The sequence below is a fragment of the Rutidosis leptorrhynchoides genome, chromosome 4, assembly GCF_046630445.1.
Source record: "Rutidosis leptorrhynchoides isolate AG116_Rl617_1_P2 chromosome 4, CSIRO_AGI_Rlap_v1, whole genome shotgun sequence".
NCBI classification, from domain to species: Eukaryota; Viridiplantae; Streptophyta; class Magnoliopsida; order Asterales; family Asteraceae; genus Rutidosis; species Rutidosis leptorrhynchoides.
In genome coordinates, this window is record NC_092336.1 from 586,037,302 (window position 1) to 586,052,599 (window position 15,298).

At 35.6% G+C, this 15,298-nt stretch overlaps 1 non-coding gene across 1 annotated transcript; it reads right to left on the bottom strand.

The window, feature by feature from the left end:
• Positions 1 to 245: 245 nt before the first annotated feature.
• Positions 246 to 352, bottom strand: LOC139845969 (small nucleolar RNA R71). Its single transcript, XR_011758719.1, has one exon. It is a non-coding gene; the product is annotated as a small nucleolar RNA R71 (small nucleolar RNA).
• Between the last annotated feature and the right edge of the window lie 14,946 nt (positions 353 to 15,298).

A 15,298-nucleotide genomic window follows, 5' to 3' on the forward strand; every position in this document is an offset into this window, starting at 1 on the left:
AATGCCAATTTAGTGGTGCGCCGAAGGAAGATCCAAATGAACATCTTCGTACCTTTAATAGGATCTGCACTCTATTTAAAATAAGAGAAGTGGAGGATGAACAGATATATCTCATGTTATTTCCCTGGACTTTAAAGGGAGAAGCCAAAGATTGGTTAGAATCGTTACCTGAAGGGGCGATTGATACATGGGACGTTTTAGTTGAAAAATTTCTTAAACAATTCTTTCCGGCATATAAAGCCGTAAGACTTCAAGGAGAAATTGTTACGTTCACACAAAAGCCAAATGAAACTCTATATGAGGCATGGACAAGATTTAGAAAGTTATTTAGAGGATGTCCGCAACATGGTTTAGATACCTGTCAAATAGTACAAATATTCTACCAAGGATGCGACATCACTACAAAGAAAGACATAGATATAGCAGCTGGTGGTTCTATTATGAAGAAAATAGAAACTGATGCTTACAAAATTATTGATAACACTGCTTCCCACTCACATGAGTGGCACCAAGAAAAAGATATCGTTAGATCATCTAAAGCAGCTAGAGCCGATTCTAGTCATGACTTAGATTCTATTTCTGCAAAGATAGATGCTGTCGAGAGACGAATGGAAAAGATGACTAAGGATATACACTCAATACGAATTAGTTGTGAGCAGTGTGGAGGACCACATTTGACAAAAGATTGTCTCAGTATTGAATTAACAATGGAACAAAGAGAGAATGTTTCATACATAAACCAAAGGCCTGGAAATAATTATCAGAATAATTATCAACCGCTAAGACCGATCTACAATCAAAACCAAAATTATAATCGAAATGTTCCATACAACAACCAACAAGGTCCTAGTAATCAACAAGTATCCAATAATACATACAACCAACAAAGACCTAATTTTCAAAACAAACCACCACAAACTGATGATAAAAAGCCGAATTTAGAAGATATGATGACGAAGCTAGTTGAATCTCAAACACAGTTTTTCACATCTCAGAAACAAACCAATGAACAAAATGCTCAAGCATTTAGAAATCAACAAGCTTCTATTCAAAATTTGGAACAAGAAGTGAGCAACCTAGCAAGGTTAATAGGTGAAAGAAAACCGGGAAGTCTACCTAGTGATACAAATGCTAACCCCCGAAATGAAATAGCTAAAGCCATTACCACAAGAAGTGGTATTATACTTAAACCATCTGAAATACCTGTAATTTCTGAGGAAGCTATTCCTACTCCACAAGAACCACAATCTGATCAAGATAAGGAAAAAGAACCGGTAGTTGAAAAGGTTAATGAAGATAACACAGTTAAGGCTAAACCTTATGTTAAACCATATCAACCACCACTTCCTTAACCGAGTAAAATGAGAAAAGAGAGACTTGAAGCCGAGCAATCCAAATTCTTGGATATGTTTAAACAGATAAATATAAATCTTCCTTTCATTGATGTGATTTCAGGAATGCCTAGATATGCTAAATTTCTGAAATATCTAAACACGAATAGAAAGAAAATGGAAGAACTCTCGGCTGTTACTATGAATGCTAATTGTTCAGCAGTGCTGTTGAATAAGATACCAGAAAAATTATCTGATCCAGGAAGTTTCACAATTTCATGTTTTCTGGGTAGTCTTAGTTCAATAGAAGCATTGGCAGACTTAGGTGCTAGTATAAATTTAATGCCGTATTCACTATACGCTAAACTAGATTTGGAGAATTGAAACCAACACGAATAAGCATACAACTAGCCGATAGATCAGTAAAATATCCTAGAGGGATAATGGAGAACATGCTAGTTAAAGTTGGTACTTTAGTATTTCCAGTAGATTTTGTTATTCTGGACATGGAAGAAGATTCTCGAGTTCCTCTCATATTAGAAAGACCATTCTTAAACACGGCTAAAGCAATAATAGACGTGTTCGGTAAGAAACTGACCCTAAGTATAGAGGACGAGAGTGTTACCTTTTCAGTTGATAGAGCCATGCAACAACCGCAATCTGCAGATGATACATGTTATTATATTCAAACTATAGAATCACATGCAAAATTGTTAGAAGAATTTCCAGAATTACAAGGAACAGGAGAATGTTCTTTAGGAGAAGAAACTGAACCAATTGATGAAACTAAAATGTTAGCTACACTTATGGCTAATGGATATGAACCAACAACAGAAGAAATTCAAATGCTAAAAGAAGAAGACAGATATCGATATAAATCATCGATAGAAGAACCACCGACATTAGAGTTAAAGCCACTTCCAAACCATTTGGAATACGCTTATTTACATGGTGAATCTGAATTACCTGTAATAATATCGTCTTCTCTTACTGAAAATAAAAAATCTCAACTCATTTCTGTGCTAAAAGCTCATAAACCAGCTATTGCATGGAAGATTCATGATATTAAAGGAATAAGTCCTTCGTATTGCACACATAAAATCCTTATGGAAGAAGGTCATAAAATGTATGTGCAACGCCAAGGAAGACTAAATCCTAATATGCAAGATGTTTTTAAGAAAGAAATTATTAAACTGCTAGATGCAGGTTTAATTTATCCAATTTCTGATAGTCCATGGGTAAGCCCAGTTCAATGCGTGCCTAAGAAGGGTGGCATGACTGTCATTTTAAATGAGAAAAATGAGCTTATTCCTACTAGGACTGTAACAGGATGGCGTGTTTGTATTGATTATAGAAAATTAAATGACGCCACCAGAAAATATCACTTTCCCTTACCTTTTATTGATCAAATGTTGAAAAGATTAGCCGGAAATAGTTACTATTGTTTTCTTGATGGTTTTTTCGGATATTTTAAAATTCCAATAGCACTCGAGGATCAAGAGAAAACCACGTTCACGTGCCCTTATGGTACTTTTGCTTACAAATGCATGCCATTTGGACTTTGCAACGCCCCTGCAACCTTTCAAAGGTGCATGATGGCGATTTTTCACGACATGATAGAAGAATGCATGGAAGTTTTCATGGATGACTTTTCAGTCTTCGGTGATACTTTTGAATCATGTTTAGTTAATCTTGAACGAATGCTTATTAGATGTGAACAATCAAATCTAGTACTTAATTGGGAGAAATGCCATTTCATGGTTAAAGAAGGCATCGTTCTTGGACATAAAATTTCAAAGGAAGGAATTGAAGTGGATAGAGCTAAAGTAGATGTAATTGCTAAACTTCCACATCCCACCAATGTTAGAGGATTTAGGAGTTTTCTAGGGCATGCCGGTTTTTACCGACGTTTCATAAAAGATTTTTCTAAAATTGCCACTCCTATGAATAAACTCCTAGAAAAGGATGCTCCATTCATCTTTTCAGATGAATGTATCAAATCTTTTAATATTCTTAAAGAAAAACTCACTAATGCGCCGATCATGATAACTTCAAATTGGAATCTACCGTTTGAACTAATGTGCGATGCAAGTGATTTTGCAATGGGAGCCGTTTTAGGACAAAGGATTGAAAAACGATTTCAAACTATTTATTATGCTAGTAAGACGTTACAAGGAGCACAAACGAATTACACAACTACTAAAAAAGAACTCCTTGCTATTGTCTTTGCTTTTGACAAATTTTGATCATATCTCGTTCTAGCAAAAACGGTGGTCTATACCGACCATTCTGCTCTTAGATACCTATTTTCGAAACTAGATGCTAAACCACGATTAATCCGTTGGATCTTACTCTTACAAGAGTTTGATATTGAAATCCGAGATAAAAAGGGAGCAGAAAATCTCGCAGCTGATCATCTTTCTCATCTTGAAAATCCTGAATTAGAAGTTCTAAATGAATCAGCCATACAAGACAACTTTCCTGATGAATATCTATTGAAGATAGATTATAATAAAATTCCATGGTTTGCAGACTATGCAAACTACTTAGTATGTGGATTCCTTGAAAAAGGATTGTCGTACCAAAAACGAAAGAAATTCGTTAATGATATAAAACACTATTTCTGGGAAGATCCACATTTATTTAAAAGTTGTCCCGATGGAATAATACGCCGATGTGTATTCGGAGATGAAGTGTAACATCCCGCCTTTTTCCGTTAAATTTATTTTTAACACCGTCTTTTTTTTTAAAATAATATCTTTCGTTATTTATATTCGTAGATTCCATTAACAAACGTTCATAATATTCTCGTTATTTAATTATAACATCACTCGTTTACTCGAGCGTTTTCAAAATATTCGTTTGGCTAATTTCCGCACCCGCTTTGAAACCTGAGGGACCGAAGTTGCAAAGGGGCTAAACTAGTGACTAGGTCAACTAGTCAAACCCCATCTCATCCATTCATTTTCACCAACACTTTCACCTTCTTCCTCCCTTTTTCTCTCTACTTCCCTTTTATGAACACAAAACCCTCAAACACAAATTCATCATCTAAAACCGAATCATGGAGCAAACATCAAAACAAATTACATTTTCGTGATCCTCTCTTCATCCTCTACATTTTGATACCAATTTCATCTCATTTGGGTAACTTTCTAAAATCACTAATTTTCTTTAAATTCGTGTTTTTGACTTGAAATGGTGTTAGTTAGTGTCTATGGCTCGTGTGTAACATGAATATATGTTTTGTTTGCTCGATTTGTCGATTTGGAGTAACTAATATGAACTTTGAAATGGGTTTGCTTAATCTTGCATTTTGGAAGATTAAATGTTGTTTGATTGTTAAAGTTCATGTTTTAATTGTGTTACTAGTATCACTAGCTTCGTTTTGATGCGTAGGTTGATTAAGAAAACTTCAAAAACCCGATTAATGATTTTGTGATGTTGACTAGGGTTTGATAGTTCTTGACATGAACTTTTGATGCTTGAATGCCATTAAATGTTAATTGTTAGTGTTTAGTAGTAATGTATGCTTCATTACCTTCAAAACGGCATATCGTATGTGTAAATTGGATTCCCGAATCATAAAATACGTTTTACGAACTTGAAACTTTGAAAATAAACCTTTCTTGATCAATTGACGAGTTTTCGGTTATTGTAAATAATGTTTTTGTTTGATGATATGTGGTTAGTTGTATTGCTCGTCAAAATACCTTTCCGAGGATATAAGATATATGTTTTGGTTGTTTGCGGATCATAAATGGTGAATGTTTGATGTTTGGTTCGTGCATACTTTGAAAAACTGACCAGAAATGTCTGTACAGGGGGTGGCGCGGCGCGCCCCTTACCCGCGCGGCGCGCAGATTATGCTGGACAGATTCTGACCTCTTGGTCCCAATTCACGCGAAATGTTTGACTAGTTACCGACCTCCGATTCACATGAAACTTGTTTTAATATACTTGTATATGAATAATTAGCATAGAAAATTTGTCCGGGACCCGACCCGAACATGTTGACTTTTTCGTTGACTTTGACCAAGTTTGACTTTTAGTCAAACTTAACCAAACTTTTATGCAATCGTTCTAACATGCTTTTATACTTGTTTCATGTATGAAACTTGACAACGTGATTCACATGCTATACTTAATCGAGTCGTAACGAGCCATAGGACTAATTGAACACATTTCACCCGACCTTGTATCGTAACCAGTTAATTGACACAACTTACTTGTTTAGGTCAAGGCTAAGAAACTTTCATGCATACGTTACTTTGTGAAGTACTTTTATACTCGTGCACTCGAGGTGAGATCATAGTCCCACCTTTTCAACAACTTTTATTCTTTTAAATCGTGGGCTGAGAAACATATACATTACATACTTATATACATTTCACATGTATATATACTTTTCATACTTTTATACTTTGAACACAAATACGAATACAAGGATACAGACGAGTTAGAACAAAAGTCCTCAATCCAATTATCATTAGTTCCACTTGCAGGGTGTAAGTGTAAGCGAGTGATTATGTTGTGTGGCCATACGGGTTTAACGAACCCTCATTCAGACGGTTCGCTACCGTTAGTGGATGAAATATAATTTCAACGTGCATAGTGTATGTTCTAACACTATATTCAAAATTCAGAGGGAAGATTCAGTTAAGCTTTGGTAATTGGGTGCTCGCAATACAAACTACATTCTTCGGAATAAATACGATTTGGATAATCAGCTATACAAACTATTGTGGTTCAAAGTATACTTTTACAAATACATTTATGATCTCACCAACGTTTTTCGTTGACAGTTTTCTACATGTTTTCTCAGGTTCATACTTGGCTATTTGATACATGCTTCCGCGTACACTCATACTTGCTTGGAGTCGAGCATACATGCATACACTCTGATTTCTTGCTTGGGGTCAAGCATACATACATACATACGCTAGGGATAGCACTTTTGGATTCAAACTTTTGTTTACATACTTACGCTATTTATAGCAACTGTGTTTTTCAACTTATATTATGTCGCAAGTTATTTCATTTATACTTTATGACTTTTGTAAACTTAGACTTGTTGTCGAACGGTTTTGTAAACTAAACTTGCAAGTCTTGTACCTTTCAAATGAATGCGACATAATTTTGGTCAAACGAGTCTCATATAGGGACTACGACCACGCAACGGGACCTAAGTTAACGGCGCCGTCAATAACGGTTTTGGTCGGGTCGTTACAAGTGGTATCAGAGCGTTGGTTGTAGGGAACTAGGACGTGCATTAGTGTGTCTAACAGAGTCGTTAGGACGCATTAGTGAGTCTAGACTACAACCGGATAGTTAGCCATTGCATTCTGACATACATTTGCTATAGATAGCACTTACTTGACTACTTGTGCATTATACTTGAATCATTCTTAGGCAAACTTATTAATGGTACCCAACCTTCATCATACGAACTCGTATTCCGCCACTTTTTGGTAACACACGTAAATTCATGATTCATACACGTATGGATGACGACGACTTCATTAGTCACACTTGTTCGGGAACTCTGTCTCCCGGATTGTTATTTGCCACCGTTTCAACTTACTATCGGTTTCCCACTGGTGTTTCTTACTATCTACTTTTTGGTGTTACTACCATCACTACTCTAGGTGAGTATCGTCATCAACTTTTATCACTACGGTTGCGTGCTACTCGTTATCATGACTCGTTACTTTTTTTTCATATCTGAATACCTTATTGTCTGACTCGAACCACATTGACGTGAACAATCATTTATACACTTCCCTCGGGGAACGCTTCTTTATAGTTGCACTAATTCTTTAGATTCAATACGAGTCACGTTTGAGACGTCGTTACATTTTGTTCATTTTAGGTCTTCACGATGACACGAACTTGAATCTATGGAGTGATGTGGGAATGGAGGTATGAGTTAGCGTAATATAACGACACTCGATCAACGTGGTTATATTACGGTAAGATATACCAAAGTTCTAGTGACGCGCGATGGTGGTTAGACTCGATCAACCTAAACACCACCATGAGCCATGTACATGACTTCATCTATTCATGTTGGACATCTGAAAACTCCGAGAATATTTATAACAACCATACCGGGGACACACCTTCAATTATTGTCAAATTATATTTATGCTTCCGAATGAATTACCGATTCCATTCGACTTCAACCGTATGTCACACGGGTATACTAGCTCGTCCTCGCGCAGTCTTGTTGACTAACTACAATTTACTCGTTATGCTCGCATCGAGGCGGAAACTTCTCTCGCCTTACACTCGTAATTCTGGTTCAGGAAATCTTTCATTTTAAATTCTCAATGGAGGGAGACTCTCCACGTTATACTAGTATTCACCTCGTGGGTGAATAGTTCCGACGAACGTTTTTCATTCAGAAACCGAGGAGAACTTGCCCCGACGAACGTTTTTGGAAACCGATAAATCTTCCGCGACGCGAATTTTCTTGAGAAACTTGTCCTAGCTAACGTTTTCAATTCCTAGCAAACTTGTTCAATATACTTTAAAGAGATGTACCCCGTTTCGGATCGAGATCCTCGTTTCACTTCTAGATTTTGGAGTACCTTACAAAAAGCCTCGGGACCGCGTTTAGACATGAGTACCGCGTACCATCCACAACCCGACGGACCGAACAAACATACGATTTAAGTCTTGAAAACCATAATACGAATTTGTATTACCAACTTCAAATTTTCTTGAGAAACGTCTTTGCCTTTAATCAAACTCTCTTACTACAAAAATTTTCATTCGAGTATTGACGCCACGCCTTCGAAACCTTATATGACCGGAAACGTCATTCTCCTTTTGTCGAACCAAGTAAACGATGACCAATTCACCGGGACCGGGATTATTCATGAGCAACCGAGAAAATTTATTCATATTCAGGCAAAACCCTACGCGACTCGTAATCACCAAGAGCTACGCCAATGTTAGACGTAAACATTTCAAATTCCACGTGGGAAACCGCGTCACGTTAAGAGTCGCACCTTGGAAAGGTGCAATCCGTTTCGGGAAAACGTAGGAAGCTAAATCCGCGATATTTTGACCCTTTAAATTCTTGGGGTGTTTTGGACCCGTCGCTAGCCGTTTAGATTTTCCGACCCATTTTGAGTCTCCGTTTATCCTACATTCGATGTATCAACTCAAAGACGTGTTTTGCGAAACGAGAACTTGTTATCTCCTTTGATGAACTCACTATCGACAATAAACCTCACTTCCTAGGAGGACCGGTTGAAACCATGAATCATGGAAGCCAAACCTTAAAACAACATATGATTCCGACCGTCAAAATTCGTGGAAATACTCAAGGACGTACCTTCACTTATTCGTAGAATTTACAACGCAAGATCTCGAGTAAGATTCAACAACTACTACTTCCAACTAAATTTCGGGACGAAATTTCTCTTAAGGTGTAGGTAATGTAACATCCCGCCTTTTTCCGTTAAATTTATTTTTAACACCGTCTTTTTTTTAAAATAATATCTTTCGTTATTTATATTCGTAGATTCCATTAACAAACGTTCATAATATTCTCGTTATTTAATTATAACATCACTCGTTTACTCGAGCGTTTTCAAAATATTCGTTTGGCTAATTTCCGCACCCGCTTTGAAACCTGAGGGACCGAAGTTGCAAAGGGGCCAAACTAGTGACTAGGTCAACTAGTCAAACCCCATCTCATCCATTCATTTTCACCAACACTTTCACCTTCTTCCTCCCTTTTTCTCTCTACTTCCCTTTTATGAACACAAAACCCTCAAACACAAATTCATCATCTAAAACCGAATCATGGAGCAAACATCAAAACAAATTACATTTTCGTGATCCTCTCTTCATGCTCTACATTTTGATACCAATTTCATCTCATTTGGGTAACTTTCTAAAATCACTAATTTTCTTTAAATTCGTGTTTTTGACTTGAAATGGTGTTAGTTAGTGTCTATGGCTCGTGTGTAACATGAATATATGTTTTGTTTGCTCGATTTGTCGATTTGGAGTAACTAATATGAACTTTGAAATGGGTTTGCTTAATCTTGCATTTTGGAAGATTAAATGTTGTTTGATTGTTAAAGTTCATGTTTTAATTGTGTTACTAGTATCACTAGCTTCGTTTTGATGCGTAGGTTGATTAAGAAAACTTCAAAAACCCGATTAATGATTTTGTGATGTTGACTAGGGTTTGATAGTTCTTGACATGAACTTTTGATGCTTGAATGCCATTAAATGTTAATTGTTAGTGTTTAGTAGTAATGTATGCTTCATTACCTTCAAAACGGCATATCGTATGTGTAAATTGGATTCCCGAATCATAAAATACGTTTTACGAACTTGAAACTTTGAAAATAAACCTTTCTTGATCAATTGACGAGTTTTCGGTTATTGTAAATAATGTTTTTGTTTGATGATATGTGGTTAGTTGTATTGCTCGTCAAAATACCTTTCCGAGGATATAAGATATATGTTTTGGTTGTTTGCGGATCATAAATGGTGAATGTTTGATGTTTGGTTCGTGCATACTTTGAAAAACTGACCAGAAATGTCTGTACAGGGGGTGGCGCGGCGCGCCCCTTACCCGCGCGGCGCGCAGATTATGCTGGACAGATTCTGACCTCTTGGTCCCAATTCACGCGAAATGTTTGACTAGTTACCGACCTCCGATTCACATGAAACTTGTTTTAATATACTTGTATATGAATAATTAGCATAGAAAATTTGTCCGGGACCCGACCCGAACATGTTGACTTTTTCGTTGACTTTGACCAAGTTTGACTTTTAGTCAAACTTAACCAAACTTTTATGCAATCGTTCTAACATGCTTTTATACTTGTTTCATGTATGAAACTTGACAACGTGATTCACATGCTATACTTAATCGAGTCGTAACGAGCCATAGGACTAATTGAACACATTTCACCCGACCTTGTATCGTAACCAGTTAATTGACACAACTTATTTGTTTAGGTCAAGGCTAAGCAACTTTCATGCATACGTTACTTTGTGAAGTACTTTTATACTCGTGCACTCGAGGTGAGATCATAGTCCCACCTTTTCAACAACTTTTATTCTTTTAAATCGTGGGCTGAGAAACATATACATTACATACTTATATACATTTCACATGTATATATACTTTTCATACTTTTATACTTTGAACACAAATACGAATACAAGGATACAGACGAGTTAGAACAAAAGTCCTCAATCCAATTATCATTAGTTCCACTTGCAGGGTGTAAGTGTAAGCGAGTGATTATGTTGTGTGGCCATACGGGTTTAACGAACCCTCATTCAGACGGTTCGCTACCGTTAGTGGATGAAATATAATTTCAACGTGCATAGTGTATGTTCTAACACTATATTCAAAATTCAGAGGGAAGATTCAGTTAAGCTTTGGTAATTGGGTGCTCGCAATACAAACTACATTCTTCGGAATAAATACGATTTGGATAATCAGCTATACAAACTATTGTGGTTCAAAGTATACTTTTACAAATACATTTATGATCTCACCAACGTTTTTCGTTGACAGTTTTCTACATGTTTTCTCAGGTTCATACTTGGCTATTTGATACATGCTTCCGCGTACACTCATACTTGCTTGGAGTCGAGCATACATGCATACACTCTGATTTCTTGCTTGGGGTCAAGCATACATACATACATACGCTAGGGATAGCACTTTTGGATTCAAACTTTTGTTTACATACTTACGCTATTTATAGCAACTGTGTTTTTCAACTTATATTATGTCGCAAGTTATTTCATTTATACTTTATGACTTTTGTAAACTTAGACTTGTTGTCGAACGGTTTTGTAAACTAAACTTGCAAGTCTTGTACCTTTCAAATGAATGCGACATAATTTTGGTCAAACGAGTCTCATATAGGGACTACGACCACGCAACGGGACCTAAGTTAACGGCGCCGTCAATAACGGTTTTGGTCGGGTCGTTACATGAAGCTAGTAAAATCTTAAACCATTGTCACACAAGACCAACAGGAGGGCATTATGGGCCTCAACTAACAGCAAGAAAAGTTTACGATGCTGGTTTCTATTGGCCTACAATTTTCAAAGACGCACACCTTCTTTGCAAATCCTGTGATGCTTGTCAAAGGGCCGGAAAAATAAGTCAACGTGATGAAATGCCACAAAATGTCATTCAAGTATGTGAAGTATTTGACATTTGGGGTATTGACTTTATGGGTCCATTTCCAAAATCTCATAATAATCTCTACATTCTCGTAGCCATTGATTATGTATCTAAATGGGCGGAAGCACAAGCTCTCCCAACTAATGATGCACGAGTTGTAGTCAACTTTTTAAAACGTCTTTTTGCAAGGTTTGGAACACCGAAAGCTTTAATAAGTGATCGGGGTACTCATTTTTGTAACAATCAACTTGAGAAAGTTCTTAAAAGATATGGAGTAACTCATAAAATCTCCACCGCATATCATCCACAAACAAGTGGACAAGTTGAAAATACCAACCGAGCTTTAAAACGCATTCTAGAGAAAACCGTAGGATCAAATCCGAAGGAATGGTCCATGAAATTGGAGGATGCACTCTGGGCTTTTAGAACAGCCTACAAAACTCTAATTGGAACCACACCTTTTAGACTCATTTACGGAAAAGCATATCATCTTCCAGTAGAAATTGAACACAAAGCATTTTGGGCTTTGAAGACATGTAATCTTAATTTACATGAAGCTGGACGTCTACGATTAAGTCAATTAAATGAATTAAAAGAATTAAGACATGAAGCATACAAAAATTCGTTGATCTATAAGGAAAGAAAGAAGAAATGGCATGATAAAAGAATCAGAAGTTCCAAAGAATTTAAAGAAGGAGACAGAGTTCTTCTTTTCAATTCACGATTCAAGCTATTTCCTGGAAAATTGAAATCAAGATGGTCTGGACCATTTATAGTCAAAAGAGTTTTCCCATACGGAACAGTAGAATTAATAAATTCAAATGGGATTGAATTTAAGGTTAATGGTCACAGAGTTAAACATTACATAGATAGTCCAATGGAAGTCGACAACGAAGTTAATCACAATTTCGATACCACAGCTAACTAAGTGTGGGGAGAATCAAGTCTTTAAAGGATAATATGTATTTCTGTTAGAGTTAAATTTTCTGTTTTCGTGTAGTTCTCGAGAATGGAACCCGAATGGTCTTTCCCTAGCAGACCCTAAAGAACTAGTCTTCTCCCCCCATTCTGAATTTTTATTTTTTTAGGTTTTGCGAGATGAAGACTTCCTGTGAATTAAACCATGGTCTAATGCTACACGCTTTGATCACTAAATGTAATAATGACACCCTTCCAAGTGAAATAGTATCATTAATCAGAGGTAAATTGGACGGAGTAAGAAAAGAATCCAGATGCGAAAATAATAAGTTACAATTTGGTAAAGGAAAATCAAAATCCGCAGCGAAAAGAAGAGCACGACACCTTGAAAGATGTCACAAATGCGGAAAATGGTCACACGAAGGAAAATGCTCGACGAATCAGACATATTCCAATACCGAATTTGTTACGCTATGCAGAGATGGACCGTTCATATGTTTAGAAGAAAAAACACTGAATGCTCGAGGTTACGCCTATGTAGCTATGGAAAACCAATTAGTCCGACTATCTTATGAGTGGCCTAGAGCATATAACTAAGAAATCTATTTCACGGGTAAGTATGTACAGTTTTTATTTTTATTTTTATTTTTAACCTTTTGATAATAAACGCTAAATTGTTCGCTATAAAGTATTAAATTGGTATTCAATAAAATTAGGTCTTGCGACCGAAATTATTGATATCATACAAAAATTTATTACATCACTGCGAAATTTACCGTTTATTCTTAAGGTATAAATATCTTTAATCATTCAACCAAAATATTTCAAAAATTCATCATGAGTTAAATTAGGTCGTTGAACCGAAATTACTTTACCGAAAAGAGAGGCGTATATTTTTGATAATATTTGATTGATTAAAGTGGGATAAAAGACCAAAAAGATTTTTATTTTATTTTTACCATGTTTTTAAAATTAATATTAAAATAATATTGTAAATATTTGAAAAATTAATATTTTTAATATAAGTTTGTATGTATAAAAACAAAAATATAATTTAAGTTTGGTGTGAATTTTTAATATGAATTTTTAATTTTATGCATTTTAAATTTAAGTTTGGTGTGAATTTAAAAACAAAAATTTACTTTATTTCGCTAAGTTAAAAATATGATTTTTAAAATTCGTCGTGAGTTGAAGACTAGGTCGTTGAACCGAAATTGCTCTACTCAAGGGAGGGACGAGAACTTTTATTATCATTATTTTTAATCTTATTGAATTAAAGTATGCCAAAAACATTTAAAAAACCCAAAAATCTTTACTTTTAAAACCGCGCTTTGAATTGACAAATTTTAAAATTTTGTCGAGGGACGGACTAGGACAACGATCCGAAACACCCTCGCTCCTAAAGGAAAACAAAATTTTTAGAATTTAATTAATTAAATGTTTTAAAAAAGTTATAAGGTTTTATAAAATAAAAAAAAAAAAAAAACACTATACCCGGGACTCCATACGATCGCATGGAGTTTGGCCTTTGGTGCCATGCGATCGCATGGGGAGAAATTCCAGGCCAGAAACAAATAGCTCAGCGAGTTGTTCTTCACAAAAAACTCACACATACATACGAAAATACCCCAAAATACTCTCTAAAATTCAAAAATTTTCACCGTAATTCGTCAATTTTCTTGCTCTAATCATGCCTAGATTCGCATTCTTTAGCAAAAAGGTAAAAATTACACCCCTAAACTCATACATTTTCTAGTTTTTTGTGATAATTACCAATATTTTACCTAATGCAATTTTGTTAATTTTTAGTGTAATTAGTGTTAAATTGTTAGTATTTTATGCATGTATAACCTAGATTGATGCTATTTAACATGATTTGAAGCCAAAAACTTCAAAATTTTTAGAAATCTAGGGTTTGTGTTCTTGAGCAATTTGGGGCTTTTTGATATAAACAGGTTATGGTCGATTTTTGTCATGAATTGTTGCTAAATTAAGTAGTGTAACATGTTTAGGTAGTTAAATGATCCAAACTTTGATCCTAAACATGATTTTTGGAGATTAAAGTAGACTTTTTAAGTCTAAAATTCATGAACTTGATTAATTTGATATAATTGCCATTTGAGACTTGTTTAATTGCTAGTAATGACTATTTTGATATGTTATTTGAGTTAAAAGCTTATGAACTTTGTCTACATTTTCATATGTGCTTATTTGAAAAAGTGTTGAATTGTAAAAATTGTGAAAATGCGTATAAGTTTAAGTTTGATTTAACATGTTATTGTGGTTAATTTAAGTTGTTATTTTGCTAACACTAATGCATATTTGGATGCACAAATTTTGTGTTTAATGTGTTTTGCAGAGAGCCGATACTGGAGGTTCAGGATCGTCATCATCTAGACGACCTGCTCCAGCACCAGAACCAGAACCAGAAATGCAATACGAGCCAGAACCCGAACAAGTACCACAACAGGAACAACAACATCAGCCTGATCAACATGTACCTTATTATGATCCACTACAGTTACCTAATGAATTCATAGTATTTTCGATGCATCCGCCTATAGAATACCCAACGATTCCTGAACACACGTTGCATCCTAATCTGAGATTCGATAGACGATGGAGAGATTACCCAGCATATCAAAGTAATAAATTTAAATTGGTAACAATAGAGGTAGAGGTGCCGAGGGTAATTGATTGGAATCCTTTGGAAATGGTCCATCTAGCTGACCGTGTTACACAGCATTTGATTCAAAGGTATGGCAGTTCTTCTTTTACAGATTGGGAACGTCTTTTCACCATTCGTAGACCTGTATATAAGGAATGGTGTGTTGAGTTGATGAGTACTATAGCGTTAAATGTAGATGTA